The following is a 15676-nucleotide window of genomic DNA, read 5'->3' as shown; positions in this document are numbered from 1 at the left end:
TAGCCGCTTAGCTAGGGTTGCAAGAGTCTGCCACTGAACATAGACTTTTTTCCTGCACTTTTCTTTTATCTTTCAAATGAGCTATTGAAAAACTAGCCCTCTGCCTGCGCAGAACTGGGTTTTATGAAGTCCTGTCAAATCTCCTAATCCCATTTTGGTCCTTTGGAGCAATTTACTTTTATCCCAAAACCCTGCTTTGCAAATCTGCCAAAGAAAACACTGGGTCCTTTACAAGCCAATACCAAAATGGAGCAGTTCAGGGAAGTCTGTTAGGAAAGAAGAAGTTAAAAGGACAAAGTCAATGTGTTTTTCATATCTTTTTAAAAATCATTTTCATGCTCTGATTACAAAGACTAAGTGGACCCTTGAAACCACAGTCTCTTTCCTAACTGAAACTTTATACTACCCTGTTAATACAGGGTCATGCAACTGCTGGAATTTCTATTTGAAAAACAACACCCAAGCTGAATACTGTCATAAAACATTTGCACAAAGAAGAGGGAGAACTTCAGTAAAAAGAGATTTTTACAAATTGATATGAGGGGAAGCAGATAATAGTGCTGTCTTAAGTACCCAGTCTTGATCTGAAAATGTCAAGAGACAGAGAATCCACCACTTCCTTTGGTAGGTTGTTCCTCTCCTCCATTGTTAAAATGTGTACCTTATTTCTGATTTGATTTTATCAAGCTTCAGCTTCCAAACATTCATTCTTGTTATGCCTTGCTCTGCAAGAGTAAAGAGCATTTATAACCCATTACTTTATTTTCGGAAAGGTACTTGTACTCTGTAATCAGGTCACCTTTCAATCTAAGCAAAAAGGGTGGAATGTTGAAGTCTCTTGTTGTAAGACTCGGGGTCAGGCTGATTATCATATCTGGGGTCTGGAAGGAATTTTATCCCATGGTCAGATTGATATGGACTGACGGGTTTTTATTTTTGCCTTCCGCTGTAGTGGGGGGCATGGCCCTCTGTCTGGGATCTCTTGAGCACATATTGATAATGTTTCACAGAAGCAGGAGATTGGCTGCTGTAGTTCCCCCACTTTACCTGTGGTAGGTTAGGATGTTAGGTCTGTGTTATATCAGGGTTGACAGTAGGCTTATGTAGAGTTTAGATTATGGTTTGTATGGGATGGTTTGGGTAGGGATGATCCTGGCTCAGGCAGAGGGTTGGACTAGATGACCTCTGAAAGTTCCTTCTAGCACTACTTTTCTATAGGCACTTACATATGTGTGGGGAGTGGGAAGGGGGATACTTTAATTAGAGCAGCTCCAAGAGTGCATGTGCACCCCCTGACAGCGCTAGTGCACCCCCTCACACCCAGTGTTCCCTGCTTAGGTGATGGGCAGGGGGGTCAGGCATGAGCACCAGTGCCCCCCCCTGCAAGCACCGGCTGGGAAGTGGGGGTGCCAAGTAAAGCAACCCTATCCCCTCCCCCAGTTGACAAGATCAGTCACAGGGAAAACCCCCTCCCTCCCAGTTGCTGAGTGGCCGCTGGGGGGACATGTGCCCCACCTGACACAGGAGGCACCAGTTGCCCATAGTGGCAGGGGTGCTTTAACTAAAACTTATTGAATGAGCTTTAGTTAAAGAGCCCTCACCACCATTTTTCAGTGCAGGGATGCTGATACACATGACTCTGGAGTCTGCTGTGGCACAGTAACCTCTACACTCCAGCAGGCTCAATTAATCAAGTGTAATTACAGCACATTGAAGCAGCCTCCCTGCATGTGTATAGGCACAAGTCTATGATTCCATGAAAACATTGTATGTATAGGGTGACCATCATAGAGGACATTGCAGTTTTCTGGTACTCTGTCCTCCGTCCTCTCTTGATACGAAACCGGATGCCTTTATGCCCTCTATTTTTTTTCTTGAAGAGAGAGGACAAGTGGACTGTCCTCTATGATGAGTACCCTATGTATGTAACCCTTGAATCTTTGCTGCAGCTCTTTTGTAAACCTTCGATGTCTTAACAGCCTTTTGAAAGTGTCTATATCAGATCAGGGTGCAGTAGGCATCAGTCTGCTCCTTGCTGTACACAGAAAGAAAAATCCCTTCTCTGTTCCTATTTGTTGGACTCGTCTACATATTGCCCTATGGTGATGTTGTTATTGCACCATGCTTTAATATTTCCTTTTGGATGTACTAAAGCACAGCACAGTAACCACCTGTATTGCATCATACATATGGGATATGGTTATTTTTAGCAGCTACTTTGCCATAGTGGCGTGCTATAACACAGGAGTGTCACTATGGCAAAGTTGCTGCTGGTCTTGTGTAGACACCCATGGATGTTACATCATCATAGCGCATTGCTTTGGTGACATAGCATCATGTGTAGATGCTCCCACTGTTCCTTTAAAAAATCGAAGGCTGTATTAACCCTTTATACCACAACCTTACTCCAGGAGCTTATGTTGAGTTGCTTGCCATTGCTTTTACAAGACGCAGTTCTCTGCTGTAGCTAGGGCCCTTATTCCTCACTTCCAGAGGAATAATTGCTCTGGCTGTATTGAAATAGATTTTGTTTGATTAGGCCCTGCTCACAAATGATCCAGATAGTTCTTACTGTCCTCCTTGTAATTTACCTTCCCGATAAAGTTTGTATCCTCTGAGGATGGCAGCAGCAGTGATTCATATTTACTTCCAGATTACGAATGAAAATGTTGACAACGATTATAACTAGTCCCAATCAGTGCTAGAAGCACCAGCATCCAATGATGATGCCTGATTATTGTTTTTTGAAACTTGCCAATTTACTATATTCCTTCAAATTTTAAGTCTTGAATGTGAGATGTGTTTAATCTTCTGACACTCAATTCAAGGGAAAAAATAAAATACCAAATAACCAACTCAAAAAGTTACAAACTCTATGGTGCATCTATGACCTTTTTACTTTGAGACAGGCCATTTTTAGTATAAATATTTTATTTTTAAAAATTCCCTTATATTTGCTACATTTACTAAGTTATTTTTGTATAACTTGCAACTTTTGTCAAAGAATGAAATCAGGTATATTTAAAAAATTCTCTTTTCCATAAAACCATGTTGACTGGCATTAAAGTCCATAGCTGACCTTCCATTCTTTATCCGATGAATCCTGCATCAGCTTTTCCATTATTTTGCCCAGGATTAATGTCAGACTTAATGTTCCATAATCACAAACCAGCCCACTTACCCATTTTGACTACTGACATCATATTAACATTCTCTCTTCCAGAATTTCTGGAAAAATGCATATCAAGTAATCAGAAGTCTCCTTTGCCAGCTCTTTTAGGAGTCTTGTCAAATACTATAATCCTTCCAGCATTTAAAATAATATTTATCTCAAGTAAGAATGTGATTTAACATCCTTCTTCAATCCTGATGGACTGGAAAATAATTCCTCATCTTCTTATGATACTAGTGTACTGACCTGATATTTTCGTAAGACAGAACAGAAGTATTTGTTGATTGCTCCTGCCTTTCTGCATCATTGTTTACAGGGTTGTCATCTCCATGTAGAAATGGACCAAAACATTTGTTAGGATATTTTCCCCCTCTAATATAGTTTTAAAAGCTCTGTATTATCCTTATCTTGGATGAACATGGATTTTTACTCCTATTGTCTCCAGCTTTTCTTTTTGCTTGGTATCCTGGGGCATTTGTAGACAACACTTTAAAGGGGTTTAAAGCGGGTTAAATGCCTTTTGCATGACTTTAATGGCATTGCTGTTTGCACATTCGGTGGCGTATTGTATGTTAATTCCAGCTGCTGTAGCACATTTGGCAGCGTAATGCACCTTAAATGACTTTGGGGTGCTGCAAAGTAAAACACTAGGGCTGTGTGAAGCTTCAGTCACCGATTCAATTCAGAAAAGATTCGGCCTGATTCAGCAGCCGAATCTCTGAATCCAAATTGAATTGGGAGACCAATAAAAAGGTCTGAATCAATTCAAAGCCTCTAATCAATTCAGAAAAACTTTGGAGGAGATTCAGCGATTTGGGCAGTCCCCACTTGCCACCGCAGGGAGCTGGACCCGGACTCCATACCAGTAAGTGGGGGGCAGGGGTTGGGGCTGGAGGAGGAGGGGCAAGGGAACATGGGGGGACCCCTGCCAGGCTCTATCCCCTGCCTGATCCCCCAGCCCTGTCAATAGCTGCCCTGCCCTGCCCAGCCCCAGTGTCCCGGCACTTTAAAAAAAAAAAAAAAAAAGCCCCATGTGGCAGGGCACTGTTTGTGCCTGCCACTTTAAGGGCCTGAAGACAGCAGCTGCCAGGTGCCTGATTAGGGCAGCTATTTTGGATTCAGAGCTGCCCATATAAACAGGGCATTTTGCTGCTGGAAGGCCAGGCAACAACATTGCCCAGCTGCAGGTATCATCTGGAGGTAAGGGAGGAGCAGTAGGGGATGGCTTAGAGGCTCTGGTCCTGGGCATGACCTAAGACTGCACCCTGCCAGGAGTAGGTGTCCTGGCGGGAGCCTCCAGGAAATGCCAGGCCTGGTGAAAGGTGGGTTGGGGCGCCCAGCTCCCACAACCGGGTGGGTAACTCCTTTGTAGGGTCTGGAAGGTGGATCCCAGCAAGAGAGCAGGGCCATAGACTCAAACCTGTCTTGACATCCCTTGACTGGTCCATCCTGGGGCCAGGACCAAAAGGGTCGAAGGGCTGGGGCCCAACGTGACGGATGCCCAGAGCGAGGGCCTGGTGTTCCAGGGCCAATAGAGCCAAAGGTCTCAGGGGGACCACACCCATAAGGGGGAGCAGCTCAGGGAGCTATGCAGCCGGGAATGAAGGCAAAATAGGCCACCTGAATGGAAGGATCCAGGTAGGGTTCAAAGAGCAGGATTCTGGGGCCCAGCGTGGGGTTGGTGATATTGACAACAGCTGGATGCCATCTGTGAGGCTTGGGCTGAGGTGTAGGGGAGGAACAGAGCTGCAGATAGCGCCCCCTGGCATCGGGGCGAGAAATGGGCAGCCTCCCACTTAATTAAAATCAATTAATTAACAACAAGGCATGGTGGGCAAGAAGGTGGGTGATTAGTTCAGAAACAGGTGGGTGGGCCACAGGAAAATTGGCCCCGAGGAGGCCCCCCTGTTACACCCTGTACTCACTGGCTACTGCAGTGGCTGTCAGGGCCTCGGGGGGAGCTCATGGCAGAGCTTCACCACGCAGCATGGGGAAATGGACAGTGGGGATCACACCCCAACATGGCAGGAGCCAGTGAGTGCAGGGCTTTTCTTTTTTTTAAAGTACCAGGATGCTGGGGATGGGCAGGGCAGCCATTGACGGGGCCAGGAGAGCGGGTGGGCGACGGGGCCTATTTGATTCAGCCAATTCAGCAGCAGCCAAATCTCTGAATCAGATTTGGCCAAATCATTTTGAGACAGTGATTCGAATCACTATTCTCCAAATTGGCTGAATCCAAAGCAAATATTAGCCGCTTTACACTGTACAAAACACCTCTGAGGGGTTTTAATTTCCTACCCTACAGCTGCGGAGAGAAGCACCAGGCTCCATGCAGCTCAGAGGCTGTGCAGGCAGATCGTGCAAGCAGCCCAGGAAGGCAGGCTCCACAGAAGATGAAAAAAAAAATAAGCAAGTCTGATCTTCACCCCCTCCCCCACCTCCCCCCGGGCCGGCCGGCCTGCCTGCTTGCTTGAGCTGCATGACGGGCCGAGTGCTTCCCTCTGCAGCTGCAGTGCTCCCCAGGACTGCCCGAGCTGGGTGGGTGCTGCCTGGTGGGGGGCTGCTGCTGCCCGGCCCACCCAGCTCAGGGACCGCTTTGCCTGCCTGGAGCTCGCTTTCCCCTCCCTGCTGCTGGAGAGGCAGGTAAGGATTGGGCTCTGACATAACATGGGCATTTACTTTGCCGTAAATTGAAGTGGTGTTTTTAAAAACCACCGCTTCAATTTAGGGAGACTTAAAGTCCTGTGTCGCGTACAAATGCCCTTCTCTGCTTGGTCACAGTCTAGCCTTTAAGTGCCTCAAACCACATAATTGTCTCAAGAATCCCTTTAGAAACTAGTTACTTCCCATTGAGCATTGTTAGCTGGGAGCTAGATAATGTCCAGGGTGTAAGGTATGACCACTTAGTGCTGCTGGGAGCTACAGCTCATGTGTTCACCACAAACCAGTAGCAGGGGTTGGCCAGAATGTGGTAAAATGCAAAAAGAGGATTCAGTGAGCTAATGCTGCTCTTAGGTAGCCACAGTGAGTGAGGATGCCAGGATATACTGGCAGAAGCATCTGATGATCCTTGAAGCTTGGTGGAAGGTGTATTTTTTTTGAAGGCAAATCACTGTGGGAATGACAAATGAATATAGTATTTAAATTAAGAGGAATATTTTTGCATTTTTCAAATTCTAAATGGTGAAGAGTATTCTGCAAAGCAAACTTGCCAGGACCCTTAAATGTGTCTCATTTGTACCACTCTACAAGCAGGCTAATTGCAACTGCAGTACTGCATGGCCGTGGCTACACTATTTTCCATTTGGAAGCAGGCTCCTGGACCTGTAAGGTTTCCGGGTAGATATGCCTTCATGCTATCACGCTGCTTCATGGAAAACTCTGAAATATTCTATTTGAAAGATGTTCTGATTTGCCCTCAAAAGGAAAAAAAACACACCAATTTTCTCATGCTGGGCACAGAAAGCATCTGTGGTTTTACTGGTCAAAAAATCTGACCTTGGGTGCTTGAGAACCAGCTCTTACTAAAGTCAGTGGGAATCTTCCACCCACACAGATGACTGGGTTCAGTCTTCATCTTTTCTCTCCTGCTTGATCGCGTCTCTCTTGGAATCGCACATCTCTCATGTGGCGATATTTAGCAGTTCTATAAGGATTTAAGTTTTCAGATCATTAATTCCCTTAGTAGGTCTTGGAGGTCACTAAATATAATGCACATGCAGGAAATAAGGCTTTGCTTACATGTGAAAGTTGCACTAGTATTACTTAAATCCATTCACCTTAGGTTGAGTACCTTATTTTGATCTAATTTACACTAATTTCTAGTTCATTTAAGCTAAACCAAAATCAGGCTAGCTTAAATCAAACTATGAAAGAATGAGTTTAAAATCAAATCTCTCATGGAGAAGTTTGAGTCTGTGGCAAAATCAGAATTAGAAGTCAGACTCACTGGGCATGTCTACATGTGCAATTAATGCTCAGAAAGCTTACTGGGCAGTAAGTTAAATGAGAAATAAGTCATAGTAAGCCCCCAAAGTAACACATCCTTTTTTCAGATCGTGAAAATTATTCAAGGAAGAAAGTATGTAAGAAGAAACCAGCAAAGGTGGAAGAGTAGACTAGCTTTTAAACTGAATGTTTTTCAAAGTCTCTTCCATAAGATGGCAGTAGCTTCTTTAGTGAACAGGCCTGGTGGGCTGATGTGAATTAGTGTGTGAAGACCTGCTGGTAAGCTTAAAAAATCAGACATCTAGTTTTTCTGGGTTTCATTTCCCAGTGCCTGGTACAGGTCCCGTATGACTTCAGTGGTGTGGACTAGTCAGGTATCTTATTTTTATTTGATAAAATACTCTTGCTTTTTCCCCCCTTAGAACCTGCAGACACAGATGTCAAGAGGTGTACTTCCCGAGGGAGATTTAAGTGTCAAGTTACATTTCTGACATTCATAGCGGTTGACTGTGCAGAATGCAAAAGAGAAGAACAAACTTATTCAGACTTTTTTTGGATCTTTTGAAAAAGTTTCGTTTTGCCTTTAAAGTTACTTCTTTAAAGGGGGAGACTTGGTTTGTGGGATCAGAGGAGACAGGAAAACAATAGTGATTTCCCCCCCTCCTCCCCACTCCCCCCCAAATAAGAAAGGGATTTATTCCATGCCATGGCCAAGCTAGATTCCCCCATTTGTTGTCTGTCTATCTGTGTCTGTCTGTCTGTCTTTTTTACAAAACAGGCATGTTTTTAGGAGGTTTTGGGGTTTTGTCTGAGGGAAAACAGTAATAGGAAAATCTGTTTGAGAGGAGACCTATTTTCTGAAAGTATTTAATGTAAAGGATTTTAAATCTCAGGTATTTTAATTTTCTTCTCCTAATATTTTAAGTTTATGCCATATCATCTACAGTTGAATACACTTACACATTTTTATGGGGTGTGATTATATGTATTATTCCTGAGCTGTATTTTCACAATTCAGATAAGCAATGGATATTTTTTTCTGGGTATGGTACAGTGTAGTTAATAGCCATAAAGTACTTTTAGACACTGAGGTCAAAGTTGCTATTTAAGTGTAAAATATTTGTAATTATTTATTTAGCTCTAATGGCTGGGTGACAGTGCGGGGGTTGGGAGGGACCAGAAATTACCTCTATAGAATTTCCCTGGGGCTTGCATTTACTGGCTAGTGTTAGTCATCTGTTTTAGTTTCCTCTGGACCATTAGAATCAAATCCATCAAATGCACAGGAATCATAGTTAAAAAGTTGGAGGGTTTAGTTTCAAAGTGGAGAAAATTGGGTGGAGGCAGGAATAAAATACTGTGAATATCTATTTTTCACTCAAATCTTCTCTCTTTCTCCCCCCTCAACAAAACTTCCCAACTTTTTTGATTTTGATTGCTATGTATTTGATTTTAATGATCTTGTTGCTCCAAATGAATTTTGTTAGAGGAAAATTCGTACAATGTTCTCCTGTCCTCTCTTAATATTAAAAATTGCAGTCTGATGTTAACCCCATTCCTGAGTCTTGATGTTGAAGTAAATGAGTCAGACCCAGAAAGCGTGAATGGTTTCCATATATGTTCTAGGAAAGAGCTGAACTCCAGTGTCTGGCTTCCAGTCATCATTGTAATCCCAACAGAGAACTTAAGTGCTGGAGGCCAAGCACAGTGTGCTGATATGGCAGCTGAGGTGGGTTGCTTTGTCTCCTATTTTTTCCCCCTTCAGTATGAATCTTTCCCCACTTCAGAATGAGGAAGGAGAATTTTCAGTTCTTGAGCTTTGATCTGTGTTGAAGTGTCGAGCCTTTGTGGAGATTTGTGTTTGGCAAACAACCTTGCATTTTGAGGGGCCATTTCAACATTACTAGTCCATAATATGCTTGTTGCGTAAATGACAATGAAAAGGCTTTCTACACTCTTTTTGAGTGGCTGCTTTCTTTCCATATTTTTAAATGAGACGAAAGCAAGTTATAGGATTCAAATTTTGAACATTTGATTTTTGTGCACTAGCGAGTTCTTAATTTTTAAAAAGACTTTTTAAAAAACACTTTCCTCTGTGCAGAGGGCAGTGCTTCATCCCAGACAAGAATTATTTACATTGTGGTGGCATTTAGAGGTCCTATTGTGAATGCTCTAGGGCCTCTGGGAAGCAATTTAAATGAAATGAAGTGAACTGTAACTTAGCATAGTCCGGGGTGGCCCTAAGCATGTGGAGATTGTAAAACCTGGCTCTTGAAGCCCTCTCCTCTCCTACACTGAGCAAAAGGAGTGAGAGACTGACAGATCAGGGTGTCACAAGGACACAGGGTTGGACCAGGGGGAAGCGTCAGGCAGAGGCAGACCCCTGATCAAAGAAAAGGGGGAAAAAAACATACCTGCTGCAGGGGCCCGGAGGGGAGGGGGGTGAAGAGGCGTGCCATGGAAAACCACTCAAGCAGTCTACCAGCCACACCCATCTCCAGCTGGGGCTGGGTAACACAATGAGGAGGCGTCACCTGGTGAAGATAAAAATCAGCCGTGAAAGTGTGGGAAAGGGGCTGTTGAGGGCCGCAGGACTGGTGGGGACCACTGCAGGAGCTGTAGAGGATCCCTGAGCCTGGGAAGTACGGCGGGGATTGAAGACGCTGGCAGGAAAGCTGGCAGCAGTGGCAGTGGTGGAGGCAGCAGGAGCTGCAAAGGATCCCCGTGCCAGAGAAGACCGGTGGGGATCAAAGATGCTGGCAGGGAAGCTGGCAGCAGCAGCAGCAGTAGGAGGAGCTGCAGGGACTCTCCGTACCGGAGAAGACTGGTGGGAATCAAAAGAGCTGACAGGGAGAGCCGGTGTGGGAGTGCTAATAAGAAGCAACAGGGGCCATGGCCACAGGGCAGAGGCGGGTCCCGGAGGGGAAGAAGGAGACCCCAGCTGGGGTGGAGGCGTGGACCCCGACCCTGAGGGCATGCTTGCTTAGGGGTGGTAGGGGACCGAGGGAGTACAGGATGCTTCCCATGATTCCCCCTTGTCTGTTTTACCTTTCCGTGTCTCATTGTTCTTGTAGTTGGGGTATCAGTTTTGTTTTTTATGTCTGGTTGTTTCTGAGGCCCAGGGATTTACGTTGGTGAAAGTATTTTGATTGTTTCCCTTTTTTGGGTTGTTCTATCTTAGTTCCCTGTCTAGTGCAGGTTAGCATAGCCCTCCTTCCCAGGCTGGGGTAGCAGTGACCTCGGCCGAAGGCGGGAAAGAGACCACGAGAGAGCGCAAAGAGGAACAGCAACATCTCCCATAGATAGCGCTGGGTGTCAGAAGGGACATCTCCGAAGGCAGCAAGTCACCAGACGCTCTGGGTCCAGTCAGAGCCCTAGGCACCCACCAGCAAGGAAGGACATGGAGACCAGGAAGATATCAACGGGGAATAGCCGCTAAAGATCTGGAGGCTTGTCTAGAAGGTTGGCATATGGCCGGCGTGTAGGGGAGGTTGGAGCCTCAGAGACATCTGCCGGGATGCATGTCCACTCTGGAGGCACCCTCAAAGGGGACCCCCTTCACAGAGACCATCCAAAGTCGTGGCAGGCGAGTTTGGGGGACACCCTCAATTACCTTCAGGTACGCTGGCGAACAAAGTCAGCTGCTCGGGCAAAGGCAGCTCAAGAGAGAGCCTTTGAGCGAAGACAGCCACACAGGGCTAGAGTGCAAAGGGTTGCAATCAAAGTGCCCAAAGCTTTCACCTCATAGATGGAACAGCACTGGGTAGAATGGTTCAACTGTATATGGTGTGTACAAGGCCTTGGCCAGGGCTTTTACACAATAACAGTGTTTTAGTTTCTTCCCTTCCTGTATGCCAGTGATCCTCAACCAGGGTGCCAGGGGTGTTGCCAGATTCTTTGAAGGGTGCCTTGAGGTATAAGAAGATAAGCACAGACTCCGGCTTCTCCCTGCCTGGATGAATCCCCGCCTCCACCCCACCTTCCTAGCCCATCTGCAAGGATGTAAGCATTATAATATAGAGATCAGTTTTGGAATTGGGTGCAACTTAATTCATAGACATTATAGAGGGGTGCCTCGAGTCCAAAAAGGTTGAGAACCACTGTTCTATGCAAGCTTCTGCTATGGAAAAAAACACCTAATGATAATATATTTGGTTGTAGGTAGGTCTTTAGAATAAATGGCCTTGAGTAAACTGTATCTCACACATTGCTAACCATTATTGTGTATTTGTCTTTGGTGTTTAGCCACAAATAACTTGGGACAATGGTTTTTTGTATTATAACGCACCATGATTTACTTCCAGTGAATGGTTAATTCCTGAGAGACAGAGTTGTGTTCAGCCGAAAGTTCTTTGGTATATTTTATGTTTAATCCAATGAAATGGGTCCAGTAGAAAGACTTAATATTTTCTTGCCATTTTCCAGTTTATCTAATAAAAGGTATCATTTTGGAACCAAGAGTTCTAGTTTTTTGTATATCATCCTGAAAGAATTTACTCAGACTACTGAAAAAAGAAAACAGGTCATGGAAATAATTTGTAACTGAATGTGTTCATAAATTCACAGCTTCAGTATGTGCAGTAGCAGTGTGACACTTTTTTCTGTTGAAGTTTTGTACAGACCTAGAACCTTAATATCCTTTTACTTGATCCTATCCTTTTAAGTAACAGAGTTCCTATTTAAAAACCAAACCAAATAAAAAAGATCCCATGACAGTAGGGGTTCAAGGAAACAGGGGTGGAGAGGAAAGACTGGTGCTATATGCTGGACTAAGCATGGTTTATTCTGTTTACTGGCATATTGGTTTGAAATGAATTTAGAAGTCAAAGTAGTACACTGCAATATTAATCACAGGTGACCTTTGGCAGTTTCTGATTCCTCTCTGTATGGGAAAGGAAGTGGGAAGGACTTGCTAACCCACAGAGTATACAGAGAAAAAATTAATTAGGACCATGGTGTATGTCCATCTTCAACTGGCCTTTGATCTAGCCTTAGAAAGTTGATAACATGAAACTTAGCACATGATCCAATCCTGCCTAGTCCATAGAAACTGATGTTTTTCAGCTCCTTTGCTGGATCAGATCCATAGTAAACCACACAGTATAGTCAAAGACTATATGATGCTTTGTTTCAGAAGAGCGGAGTGATGGCTTAAAAGGGGTAACTCATGACTTATGACAAAGACAGAATTAAATTAGGCCCTTCTATCTTTTAGCTTATCCAACAGATGTGGCACCATTTTTACAAACCAGTTTTTAACTTCATCCCATTATTGTAGAAACTAATTCCTTTTGTGTTCCTTGCTAATTCTAACCTATATTTTTCTTTTTTTTTTAGACACCCATTGAAAATTGGTTAAAATTTTAATGCCAGAAATATTCTACATACATATTTTATTCTTTTTATTCTATTTCTAGCCTGTTTTATTTATTCTTATTCTATTTAAACATGCGCTAGAATGCTTTCCTGAACTGGGGCCTAAATAAAGTCTTTTTATTATAAGAACAACTCAACTCCAACAGATTCTCAGAAAAATGTTTACATTAAATATCACGAAGTAGGTGTAATGGGCTATATGACTTTATATGCTACTCCTGTAATAATACCGATGGCAACTCTAAATCAGTTAAGTCCTTTTTACAGAATTAGTCCCCAGTGCTGTAATATGATCTGCTACCACAAAACCTTATGACCCCCAGAATCTTACTGAAGTCAATGGGACTTTGTGTGGGCTTAAGGGTCTGCAGTTGTGAATCCTGTTGCTAGATTGGGACTTTAAAGTTGAAACTAGCAGCAAAACAGAATTCAGAATAATACAACCTTCTTGCGGTACGTACTGTAAGGAGCATGACATCTTTATAGCTCTGGGGGTTTAAACATCTTACTATTTACTACCCTTCCAGTGTTTTATGGCAGTAAAAAGTAGATTAAAAAGTCAAAACACAAATAAAAGTTTCCTTCACCCAAAGCTCTAGTACGGACCAACAGTATTTATATTAAAGGTGCCAGTTCTTTAAGGAATCTGTGCATACCAATAAAAATCCAATTTATGTACCAGAAATGGCTACATATGTTACATAATTAGAATACCTGCACTGACTTCTGAAATGTATCTCTGTGGGGCCTGCTTTTAATCTAGTGTCGTCTCTTCAGATTATGAAATGAAATGTAGTTTTAGGGCATGTTATGAGAACCATATGGAAAGCCTGGCTTGCTGGTTGACTTGAATTTAGCATAGTACCTTGGGCTGCTTGGAGCATAGAGTACCGTATACCTTTGAATGATGCCTTAATCCACAATAAAGATGGACAGCTTGCTTTTCTGAAATCAAAACCGTATTAATCAATGGCAACTTCTTTCCAAAACAAAGTAAAACCCAAGCATAGATTACTGCTCAAATATACGCACCTTGGAACAGTCAATATAAATGCAGCAGATGATAACGTGGATAAGATAAAAACATTCAACTACCTAATAAATGAATGTGAAAGATCCTCCAAGATGATACAAAATCAAATTCTCACTTGATTTATTGTCCCAATCTGAAATTTGCTTCACCCCTCAGTCATCTGACCTTGATTTATAGTGTGTATTTCTAAACATTTTTAAAAGGGAAAACATTTAAAACATAGCAAATTGACCTAGCTGTCTCTATCCAGCCTCATGCTGCTTAAATTAATAGAACTTGTTCAAAAATATTGTTGAATGGATGGGATTTTAAGTCAGTAAGGATCCAGTTTTGGTAACTAAATGTTATTCCTACACGGTAGAATACCAGAAGAAGTAAAGTCAATAAACGCCAAACGCAAATATATTAAAGAATTCTTATGCATCATGATTTTCCTCTTGCCATCGAGGGAAAAGATTGTATTTTATACAGGAACTGAGATGTTTCCCTTTCTGTAGTCTTGTGTGGATTTAACTAAAGCAGCAACTAAGAGAAACAAGAAGTTTAATAAAGAAAGCCTTGTTGATAATTACAGAGTGGTTGTAAGCCTATGTTCATAGCCTTTATTTTTCTTGTTCAGAACTTTATTATGAATCTTTAGGTTTCAAATGACTCTTGATACTTTGCATGTGTGAGACAGATTTTTTAGGTAAATAAACATGACTTATTATTTTGGGACAATACTTCAAGTATATATTTTAAAGGGTGAATTCTTTGCTTGACCACACATGATTTTTATAAATCTATATTCTAACTATTCTAAAATAAATTATCAGATTGTAAATAGCATAGGGTAAATAGAGAGAGAGGCATAATTACTGTTTCTAATTAACACTGAAGTAAATTGCTCTTAATATAAGATGATGTGATTTACTCCTACTTTCCAACATTGTCCGAATCAGAAAATTAACCATAAAAATGTAGCAATGCTGCATTTGGCCATCAAATTATAAATTGTATGCTATGCTACTTTAAAATAAGAGTTCCAGGAGGTCTTCATTTCAGCTGATTCACACACAAGATGCGAAGAACAGCATCAGAGTGAAAATCAGGCATTAGTCAAGAAAAATTTGAAACTCAAGATAACATTTTAACTGCCTCTTTCCTTTGCAAAGACAAAAATGTCTTTGGATTCTCCTGTATCTAATTCTCTCTTCCTTCTTGCCTCTAAGTATTGCAGCATCATTTTATAATGCAGCACTATAGTTGTGAACAATTTAGAAAAAATATAGTTAACTTCAAACATTTGGGTGCTCATTGATCTGGAAGAAAAACTGATCTATGGAACAACCCCCTCCCCACCCCCCACCCCTTTCAGGTAGCTGCTTTTCTGAACAAATACAGCTGTATATACACCCAAACATTTGAAGTTACCCATATTTTTTCTAAATTGTTCACAACTGTAGTGCTGCATTATAAAATGATGCTGCAGTACTTAGAGGCAAGAAGGAAGAGAGAATTAGATACAGGAGAATGGATGGAGATATATATATTCATCAGACCCACACTCTCGCTGATGACTACTGCAGACCCATCTGTTGCATTATATATTACTGTATTTTTGATGCGTTTGTGCAGGGGGAATTATTTTCACCAACTGTTGATTCAAAAGGCTGTGGCCAGCATGGCCCAAACCTTTTAAAGAGTTAAAACAGGCTCTCAGCCCACAGTAAGGTCTTGATGTGATGTTCTCGGATTCCAGGGTTGCTGTGCGAAGTATCAGCATGTTTCGTGTATGTCCTGGTACAGACTCCAAGGTGTTTTATTTGCTGCTCCAAGTCTTCTCTCCAGATTGGTCATTAGTTTATAGTCAAATGCAATAGTCTCTTTTGGGTTTAAGTGCCCCGTATATAGGATTAAAACTGTAGAGGTCCAAGCTTAAAACTCTTTTCCTGGGATTTAAACCAGTTATTTTCTCCATTCCTGTGTGATACCTTGAATCTGTCTTGTTTACCATTTTAGTTTGTCAAGGAGAAAAATCGGAAGTGTTATTTAAAAGTTCTAAGAAGCAGTTTTGGTGATCTGTTAAGTTGAACAGGCAGACAGCCTGTCTTCTAGCCAGTTTAGTAATTAATTCACAATTGGCAGTATTATGACTATACTTTCAG

General features: G+C 42.4%; 1 long non-coding RNA gene across 1 annotated transcript; it reads left to right on the top strand.

Annotated features, from left to right (window-relative positions):
* Positions 1 to 6784: 6784 nt before the first annotated feature.
* LOC109307547 lies at positions 6785 to 8850 on the top strand. Its single transcript, XR_002100295.1, has 2 exons — positions 6785 to 7494; positions 8660 to 8850. It is a non-coding gene; the product is annotated as an uncharacterized LOC109307547 (long non-coding RNA).
* The last annotated feature ends 6826 nt before the right edge of the window (positions 8851 to 15676 follow it).

Source organism: Crocodylus porosus, unplaced genomic scaffold, assembly GCF_001723895.1.
Source record: "Crocodylus porosus isolate Cpor-Errol unplaced genomic scaffold, CroPor_comp1, whole genome shotgun sequence".
Classification (NCBI taxonomy): domain Eukaryota; kingdom Metazoa; phylum Chordata; order Crocodylia; family Crocodylidae; genus Crocodylus; species Crocodylus porosus.
The sequence above is the reverse complement of the archived record's forward strand: the minus strand, read 5'-3'. Positions and strand labels throughout refer to the sequence as shown.